Source organism: Pan paniscus, chromosome 5 (genome assembly GCF_029289425.2).
Source record: "Pan paniscus chromosome 5, NHGRI_mPanPan1-v2.0_pri, whole genome shotgun sequence".
NCBI lineage: Eukaryota > Metazoa > Chordata > Mammalia > Primates > Hominidae > Pan > Pan paniscus.
Genome location: NC_073254.2, coordinates 124,030,814 through 124,040,739, shown reverse-complemented (window position 1 = coordinate 124,040,739; position 9,926 = coordinate 124,030,814).

Sequence of the window (9,926 nt, the reverse complement as noted above, 5' to 3'; positions counted from 1 at the left end):
GTATAAATATTCTAGGGTCCATTTAAATAATACTTCAGATATACTGTATATGCCTTCTGGATATCTACCTTGTGAATAATTTACAATGCTGTTCCCTGGATCAAGAAACAGAATAATTTTATAGAATAAATGTAGGCTGAGAACCAGTGGAATGTTTGATTCTATCCTCTCTGATTCTGCATTATATCATGCTGCCTCAATTCAAGCAGAACACTAAAGCTACAGTGGCAATTTTCAGGAAAATGTATCCACTTAGTACATTTACTGCCAGCTTTGCCAAAGACTGATTAAAATGACTGTAGAGTCTTTCTGCTAGTGATGGCTTCTGATTGCAGGAACTTGCCACCAGCTGTACCCAAGAGCATGAGACCCAGTGGCCATCTCAGCAGGAGCCCTGACCCCACTGATGAGTGCTCCACTACAATCTCAGCACCTCTTCTTTTCCTACCTCAGCATCTAGAAGTTGGCAGAATGGGATGCAATATCCAACTGTTAATATACACTACAGTGAAGCATTTACTGAAAATGATTTGGTATCCTAGGGTCTAGGACTCCACTTTCACATCGCATTTGAAGAAAAGAAAGAAAGAAAATTATTTTGTATTTTAACAATTGTGTGCCACATTTTACAATTTTTAATTTTAGTTGAGAAACACCAGATGCCTAAAAACTACAAAGGAAATGTGGGAAATTAAGCAAACAGGTCAACAAATCACTCACCTTTAAGAATTGACCAATTTCTACAAGGTAAGCAGGTAGAGTCCCAATAGGCAGGTAACCATTCAGGGTTTCTGAGAGTAACATAGCACCCAACCTCAGAATCCTTCTCCCCTCTTCCCAAAGAAGAAAAGAAACATAGAAATATAGGCCACCTGGTGGTGGCGTGATAGAGAGAGAGAGAGAGAGAGAGAGAGAGAGAGAGAGAGAGAGAGAGAGAGAGAGAGAAAGACTCTAGAATAGTAGCTGCCAGAAGGAACCAGGTAATGGCTTAATTTCAGAAATTGAATGATGATTTTTCAAAAGAAGTAATGAATCATTACATTATTTATGTCAATATCATGTCTTTGTACCACATATGCATATTCATGAAGGGGACCATACCAACCTATAGTTTGTTAAAATATAAACTAAGCCATACAAATAGGCAGCAGACTACTTTCCCTCCACCTTTTTGAAGGAATAGTTATTAAAGGATTAATGCAATATAATTTAGCATATCAGCATTATTTTAAATACATAGAAGGTCTAAACTTCATGATATTCTCCTAGGGAACTGAATAGTTGAATATTGAAGTATGATAAGACAAGACTATATTCAATCAAGTTTCTAAGAATGATCATCTGAACTCCACATGATTTTGTTTACTGTAATGTATATGCCCCTTTGGTAAGCAGTAGCCTAGAGGAACTATCACTTATTTGGTTAAGTACCAGAAGTACCTGTCAAAATTTCCATTACAATAAATTGTACTAAAAGCTAATATTTAACATATGATTTTCCAACTTAAGAATACTACTTTTGCTTAAAACAGTGTGTATAAATTTAAACACACTGCTTAAAAATACAGCCATGCATCACATAACAATTTATATATATATATATATTTATTATACTTTAAGTTCTAGGGTACATGTGCACAATGTGCAGGTTTGTTACATATGTATACATGTGCCATGTTGGTGTGCTGCACCCATTAACTCATCATTTACATTAGGTGTATCTCCCAATGCTATCCCTCCCCCCTCCCCCCACCCCACAATAGGCCCAGGTGTGTGATGTTCCCCTTCCTGTGTCCCAGTGTACTCATTGTTCAATTCCCACCTATGAGTGAGAACATGCGGTGTTTGGTTTTTTGTCCTTGTGATAGTTTGCTGAGAATGATGGTTTCCAGCTTCATCCATGTCCCTACAAAGGACATGAACTCATCCTTTTTTATGGCTGCATAGTATTCCATGGTGTATATGTGCCACATTTTCTTAATCCAGTCTATCATTGTTGGACATTTGGATTGGTTCCAAGTCTTTGCTATTGTGAGTAGTGCTGCAATAGACGTACGTGTGCATGTCTTTATAGCAGCATGATTTATAATCCTTTGGGTATATACCCAGTAATGGGATGGCTGGGTCAAATGGTATTTCTAGTTCTAGATCCCTGAGGAATCGCCACACTGTCTTCCACATGGTTGAACTAGTCTACAGTCCCACCAACAGTGTAAAAGTGTTCCTATTTCTCTACATCCTGTCCAGCACCTGTTGTTTCCTGACTTTTTAATGATCGCCATTCTAACTGGTGTGAGATGATATCTCATAGTGGTTTTGATTTGCATTTCTCTGATGGCCAGTGATGATGAGCGTTTTTTCATGTGTCTGTTGGCTGCATGAATGTCTTCTTTTGAGAAGTATCTGTTCATATCCTTCACCCACTTGTTGATGGGGTTGTTTGCTTTTTTCTTGTAAATTTGTTTGAGTTCTTTGTACATTCTGGATGTACAGAATCCTTGTACATCCTCCCTTTGTCAGATGAGTAGATTGCAAAAATTTTCTCCCATTTCTGTAGGTTGCCTGTTCACTCTGATGGTAGTTTCTTTTGCTGTGCAGAAGCTCTTTAGTTTAATTAGATCCCATTTGTCAATTTTGTCTTTTGTTGCCATTGCTTGTGGTGTTTTAGACATGAAGTCCCTGCCCATGCCTATGTCCTGAATGGTATTGCCTAGGTTTTCTTCTAGGGTTTTTATGGTTTTAGGTCTAAAATTTAAGTCTTTAATCCATCTCAAATTAATTTTTGTATGAGGTGTCAGGAAGGGATCCAGTTTCAGCTTTCTCCATATGGCTAGCCAGTTTTCCCAGCACCATTTGTTAAATAGGGAATCCTTTCCCCATTTCTTGTTTTTGTCAGGTTTGTCAAAGATCAGATGGTTGTAGATGTGTGGTATTATTTCTGAGGGCTCTGTTCTGTTCCATAGGTCTATATCTCTGTTTTGGTACCAGTACCATGCTGTTTTGGTTACTGTAGCCTGGCAGTGTAGTTTGAAGTCAGGTAGCGTGATGCCTCCAGCTTTGTTCTTTTGGCTTAGGATTGACTTGGCAATGTGGGCTCTTTTTTGGTTCCATATGAACTTTAAAGTAGTTTTTTCCAATTCTGTGAAGAAAGTCATCGGTAGCTTGATGGGGATGGCATTGAATCTATAAATTACCTTGGGCACTATGGCCATTTTCATGATATTGATTCTTCCTATCCATGAGCTTGGAATGTTCTTCCACTAACAAGACTAATAAAGAAGAAAAGAGAGAAGAATCAAATAGACGCAATAAAAAATGATAAAGGGGATATCACCACCGATCCCACAGAAATACAAGCTACCATCAGAGAATACTGTAAACAGTTGTACGCAAAGAAACTAGAAAATCTAGAAGAAATGGATAAATTCCTTGACACATACACCCTCCCAAGACTAAACCAGGAAGAAGTTGAATCTCTGAATAGACCAATAACAGGCTCTGAAATTGAGGCAATAATTAATAGCTTACCAACCAAAAAAATTCCGGGACCAGACAGATTCACAGCTGAATTCTACCAGAGGTACAAAGAGGAGCTGATACCATTCCTTCTGAAACTATTCCAATCAATAGAAAAAGAGGGAATCCTCCCTAACTCATTTTATGAGGCCAGCATCATCCTGACACAAAAGCCTGACAGAGACACAACAAAAAAAGAGAATTTTAGAACAATATCCCTGATGAACATTGATGCAAAAATCCTCAATAAAATACTGGCAAACTGAATCCAGCAGCACATCAAAAAGCTTATCCACCATGATCAAGTGGGTTTCATCTCTGGGATGCAAGGCTGGTTCAACATATGCAAATCAATAAACGTAATCCAGCATATAAACAGAACCAAAGACAAAAACCACATGATTATCTCAATAGATGCAGAAAAGGCCTTTGACAAAATTCAACAACTCTTCATGCTAAAAACTCTCAATAAATTAGGTATTGATAGGACATATCTGAAAATAATAAGAGCTGTTTATGACAAACCCACAGCCAATATCATACTGAATGGGCAAAAACTGGAAGCATTCCCTTTGAAAACTGGCACAAGACAGGGATGCCCTCTCTCACCACTCCTATTCAACATAGTGTTGGAAGTTCTGGCCAGGGAAATCAGGCAGGAGAAGGAAATAAAGGGTATTCAATTAGGAAAAGAGGAAGTCAAATTGTCCCTGTTTGCAGATGACATGATTGTATATCTAGAAAACCCCATCGTCTCAGCCCAAAATCTCCTTAAGCTGATAAGCAACTTCAGCAAAGTCTCAGGATACAAAATCAATGTGCAAAAACCACAAGCATTCTTATACATCAATAACAGACAAACAGAGAGCCAAATCATGAGTGAAGTCCCATTCACAATTACTTCAAAGAGAATAAAATACCTAGGAATCCAACTTACAAGGGATGTGAAGGACCTCTTCAAGGAGAACTGCAAACCACTGCTCAACGAAGTAAAAGAGGACACAAACAAATGGAAGAACATTCCATGCTCATGGATAGGAAGAATAACAATGTTAAATGGTTACATGAGATAATTATAACATTATTTTTACTATACCTTTTGTATGTTTAGATATACAAATACTTACCATTGTGCTACAATTGCCTGTTGCATTTATTACAATGACATGCTGTTCATGTTTGTAGCCTAGGAGCAATAGGCTATACCATCTAGCCTGGGTGTGTAGTAGGCTACACCTTCTAGCTTTGTGTCAGTGCACTCTGATGCTATATTGTCCGCACAGTGACAAAATTACCTAAGGATATTCCTCAGACAGTATTCCTGTTAAGTGACATATGACTGTATATTCAAATTCCCTAACAAAATGTAATTTCTAAATATTTGTTTATTTTCACTAAAATTCAGTGTGCTATATTGGTTTAAAAATTATAACATTATCCAAAGAGAAAGTTACCTAATAGAATACTTATTTCAGTTAGTACACTGTCAATATTTTCCTATTTGAATCTTTATTGTAGCCAATTTTGATATAACCTCATTGTGAGACAGCTGCCTAAATCTCCATTCAGCTTTCATCCTAAGATTGGAACTTTTTTTATATTAAAAAAGTAACAGCCAAGTCAACTTATTTTCGTAGATTTGCTACTGTGTGTAGATGTATGTGGGTGTACATGACATGAGTTGAGTCATAAGACTATCTCCACTGATAACATTCCAATTAAGTAAAAGTAACTATCATTTGATAAACTATTTTACTTATGCACAGGTTTTTACTATAACAGGATAATTTATAGTAAAGCAGACTTGTAAGATCCTGCATGGACTCTTTAATTAAATACAATTCTCATTAACAGTTTAACATAATGAAGTGTCCTCATATGTTTCTAGTTAGCTACACACACACATGCAGGAACACATACACACACAGAGAGAAATTCCTTAATTCCCAATTTAGTTAAACATTTGGCAGTTCACTGCAACCTCATACTATGTGGAAGAAATCCATGCATACATTCATTCATTCATTCATTCATCTATTCAGAGACTGTTTACTGAACACTAACACTGTCAGTGCTTTTGCTAGGTGACATAGTATATAAAGATAAATAAATCATAGATTGTGCTTTTATGAGGTACAAGGTCTAGTAGGAATAGGCATTTTAACATATTTAGTCTAACAGGGATCCCCAGATTTCTCATGAGAAGGACCCACTCACAAGTATGCCTCACTGTTGATATGATATTTATTTGAATGGCTGAAGGCTGTTGCTAGGAAATTCCATGTCATGGTGTAAGGAAGGGGTCCGGTTTTAATTTTCTACATATGGCTACCCAGTTATCCCTGCACCATTTGTTGAATAGGGAATCCTTTCCCCATTGCTTGTTTTTGTCAGGTTTGTCAAAGATTACATAGTTGTAGGTGTGCGGTCTTATTTCTGGGTTCTCTATTCTGTTCTATTGGTTTATGTACCACATGTTCTCACTTATAAGTGGGAGCTAAATAATGAGAACACATGGACACATAGAGGGGAACAACACACACTAGGGCCTATCAGAGGGTGGAGGGCAGAAGGAGGGAGAGGATCTGAAAAATAACTAATGGGTACTAGGCTTAATACCTGGGTGATGAAATAATCTGTGCAACAGACCCCCATCGCATAAGTTTACCTATGTAACAAACCTCACACTTAACCCTGAACTTAAAATAAAAATTAAAAAAAAAAGGAAAGCCCATGTCCTGGAGATGTTCGATGATGGCTTTGAACTAAAGTCTCGTTTACGGAGAAAGTCAGATTATTGCTGCTATTCAGCAACCAAATAATTCAAATTCTATTGCAATACAATAGAACAATTTTATACTATTTAAAAGTCATTTTCATTTGTACTTTTTGTAGTTGTTTTTTAAGTTCTTCACACAGAGTACTTAAAATTATAGTAGTCTTCCTACAGTGTTATTTTTGTGTCTTTTCTCTCCCGCTAAATGATGTCCTTCTAACACACAGAAGCCACGCTTTGTTCATATGTGTAGCTCAGACATATTGCATGGTACTCAGCACAGGTTATGTGTTACCTTGTTATTTTCACATGCACCGGATCTGATTTGGTCACAGGATCTTGATGCATGAACTGGTGTACGTTTTCATATCTATAGGATTATTCAAAGCCTTTTTAAAATGCATCCACGTCAGAGCTTGATACTGACTTTTAACAGAGACCTAAGTCCTATACCAAAAACTTTTTTTCCCCCGTCACAACCTGGACAGTGAAAGCAGTATCCTCTTGCTAGGCAACTGCCTCCATCCTTCCCTAAGAGCACTCTGGACTTGACAATGCTATAGCAGCACTTTGTTCCATTGACTGTAGGCCTTAATGTCTACTTCTCCTGAAATAGAGCTAAACTGGCCAAGCTGGCCTTCTAAAGTCAGGTAAGGTCCTCACTTGGCAGTGTGCCTGGAGTTCAGGCTGACAGCCCCCAGTAATGTCGAGATAGGTCATCAGCAAAGCTGTTTCATCAAAATGAATTCTGGAAAGACTTATGCATTCTGTAAGACTCTTTTTATTAGAATAAAGATTTTACTTAAAACAGCTTAATTATACCTGAGCTATAGAAAATGTTTATTTAGAGTTAGCCAACTTTTGGAAATTGCACCAAAATATAGACATGAAATACACATGATAAAGATTATTTGCAATAGGAAAATAACAAATGCTACTAAATGAAAATAAAGATGATAGGTACATAATGAGAAAACAACACTATACAATAGTATGTTGTAATTCATATTATGAACACAATGTAAAAACATGAGAAATCCTTAGTATAGCACTAAATGAATAAAGCCACCAGGATGTCATCTAATAGAATTATACCTCACATTGTTTCTTAATGCCTCTTCACTTAGGGACTTTCTAAATATCTGATTATGGCCTAGACACTCTGTCCTGAATACAACATTTGGTATTTTTCAAGGGTATGTTTTTAGGGGCTTCCGGGAGAGAGGGGCTGTAAATTTGAGTTTAAGAACCCATTCTTTAAGATGTGTGTGGAGCTTAATTTTATCAACTTATGGATATTTGCATTTTAGAAGTAGATGGCTAGAGTGTAATTACTGTAAATGTTTGGATCATGAGCATAGGCTTCAGATATTAAAATATGAACAGAATAGAGAATATGACATATCAAATTCTTTTTCAGACAATAAAGATGGTAGCAAATCCCTGGAGAATCACAGAGGGGATTTTTTTGCGATAACTAACACAGAAAATAGTAGAATTGCTTCTACTTAATCCTGAGAATTCTGATCACACCTTTAGATTGTTCATATATCCCTGAAAAGTGAATTGAGCTCAATTTTGGATGAAATTATTATTTTAAAATTTTACATAATATTTATTTAACTCATGGCAGCATCTCTCAGAAGGGTCTCACTAAACATAAGTGATTAATAAACCTCGATCCTAACAGGAATCACATGTGGGTAAGCTTTCACTCTGGCAACACTAATTAGTATCAAAACAATCTTTACCTCTGTTGGTATTTGAGCTCTATTTCTTACCAACATATCACATTTGATTTGCAATATATAGATGCCAAAATGCAAATAATAATCTTTTTCTCAACTGTCAATCTTAATAAATTAAATTTTGAAGATATAATGATTCCTCAAGTTGAGTGTGACAAAACATAGTATCCTAAATTCTACTGATAAATGCTAACTGCGGTTGAAAAGGGGCATTCACTCCCAGATCTTTCTAGAATCACAGAACCTCTGGGATAAGATGGGACTATCTAATTAGTTTCCTGCCGCCAGAAAGTTAATTTATTACATTTCAGATAAAGAATATTTGTCTGACTGTAAGGATTAACAGGTAGGAGATTCTCAACTGTGGCTCAACATTAATCCATTTGAGGACTTCAGGTCATTCTTTTTCATTTGTTCCCTGTTTTAAGGCAATTCATGCTCTTATAAGTCATTTTTACCACTTGAAAAGTTTTATAATAGATAGTATCATATATCATCATGCATAGTTGCCCTTTTAAAGTAAAAATAAAGACCATATAATGCAATTCATGGAGAAAGGTTAGTATTTTCTACTCATGTGCTGAAACAACTAAATATTCCCATGTAAAACAATGAACTTGCATCAGTATCTTGTGCTGCATCCAGTAATTTACCAAAAACTGGATCATAGACCTAAATGTGTCACCTAAAACAAACATTTCTAGACTAAAACCTAGGAGAGAATCTGTGTCCTTTGGTTAAGCAAAGATTTCTTAGAAACAACATTGAAAGCATGATGCATAAAATAAAATATTGAAATTGGTTTCAGAAAAAGTAAGAACCTCTGTACTTCAAGACACTACTAAGAGGATGAAAAGTCAGGCCACATTTGCAAGTCACATATTTGATGAAAAGACTTGCATATAGAATATATGAAGAACAGACAGCCAAATTAAATATAGGCAAAAATATTTTACAGACACTTCAGAAAGAAGATATGCAGACGGCAAATAAACACATGATAAAACTACTGAACATCATTATTTATTGGGAAACTACAAATTAAATCCACAGTGAAATATCAGTTAGAGTGTTAAAAATTTTAAAAGACTGACCATACTAACTATTGGCAAGGATGTAAACCAACTAGAATTCTCATATACTTATGTTCATAATACAAATGGTATACCTTTATGAAAAGAGTTCAACAGTATTTTTTTAAGGGATAAACATACCTCTACAAAATGAATCAGCCATTTCACTCCTCTAAGTATTTACCCAGGAGAAAGGAAAGCATATGTTTATATAAAGACTTCTTAAGGAATGTTCATAACAGCTTTGTTTGTAATTAACAACAATTGGAAATAACCGAAATAAATTCAGGTGAAGGGATAGACAAATTGTGGTATATCAATACAATGAAATACTACTCAGCAGTAAAAAATTATTGAAGCACCTAACAATATGGATGAAACTCAATATAAGTTTTGCTTAAAGGCAAACAGAAATGAGCATATATTGCATGATTCCATTTTTATAAATTTCTGGCAAGTAAAAACAACTTTATAATGGCAGGAAGTATATCACATATTGCTTAGGGACAGAGGGGAGAGGGCATGTGTGTAGGGAAGATCAGAAATAGGAATTTCAAAGAGCATGAAGAAATTTTGAGGGCAATATATATGTTCCTTATCTTAATTGTGGTAATAATTTCATGGTGTATACGTTTGTCAAAACTCATCAAGTTGTCCATTTGGGAATATGTGATGTTTATTCTATATCAGGTGCACCTCAATAAAGCTGTTTAGAAAATCATGTCAGCTTACATATCTGGTATATTTAGTAACTAAGCCCTTTGTGTGGCCTTCTTCCCTGCTAACCATCCCTTGGCTTATTTCTAATGTAAT